Here is an 894-nt window from a genome sequence, read left to right as displayed (position 1 = left end):
TGCAAATGGAAGAGACTCTCTTCTTAAAATGGTCAGGAATCACGAAATGTGGGCAAAGGAGCGCTTCTGTACAAAGCAGCGGAGGAGGCTGCTGAAACACTCGAACTTAACTTCAATATTAGGAGTGAGCAAAATGCATAAAATCTTATCTGTCTCGAGTACTTACTCCTGAAAGCCTGGATTAAGAAAGCACAAGAGAAAAACTTTCGTGAACAGCTCCTCGATAAGAGGATGCACGGTATCTTCCACAGAAATGTGAAGGATCAGTCAATGTCTTGTGAGCTAACGTTTGCTTTCCTTAAATCGCCCGGATTGAAGTCTGGTACAGAGGGTTTCATTTTTGCATGCGAAGACGTTGTCATTTCTACCTTAACATACCGGCGCCACATTTTGAGCCAACGCATTCCTGATGATAGCTGCAGGGCGTGCCATGCACACCCCGAGCATTTAGCTCACATACTATCTAGTTGTCCAAATCACGCGGTAACGACCCGCATTGAAAGACACAATGCGGCGCTAAGAGTGCTTCATTACCATCTCTGTCACTCTAACGGAATTAACCTTCATATCGCTTCTCGAAATGCTCCTAGGGAAATCGAGTCAATTGTCGAGAATGGGAAGTGCCGCACATACTGGAACTTTATATTCTCGACAATTGTTTCTGTTGCTCATTGGAGGCTTGACATGGTTCTTCTTGACTTCGAGAAGCGAACCATGTTTGTTATTGAATTTTCGGCACCAGCTGACAAAACCATCATAGCCAAGGAGAATGAAAAGAAAGAAAGGTATCGAGACCTTATAGGGGAGTTGCAGCGATTGTACCCGGAATATTCTGCTAAACTAATCGTCCTTATCATCGGCGCTCTTGGAGGTGCCAAGCTTTCACTCGCTAAT

This window comes from Belonocnema kinseyi, chromosome 4, assembly GCF_010883055.1.
Source record: "Belonocnema kinseyi isolate 2016_QV_RU_SX_M_011 chromosome 4, B_treatae_v1, whole genome shotgun sequence".
Lineage (NCBI taxonomy): Eukaryota > Metazoa > Arthropoda > Insecta > Hymenoptera > Cynipidae > Belonocnema > Belonocnema kinseyi.
This window is presented reverse-complemented; position numbering follows the sequence as displayed.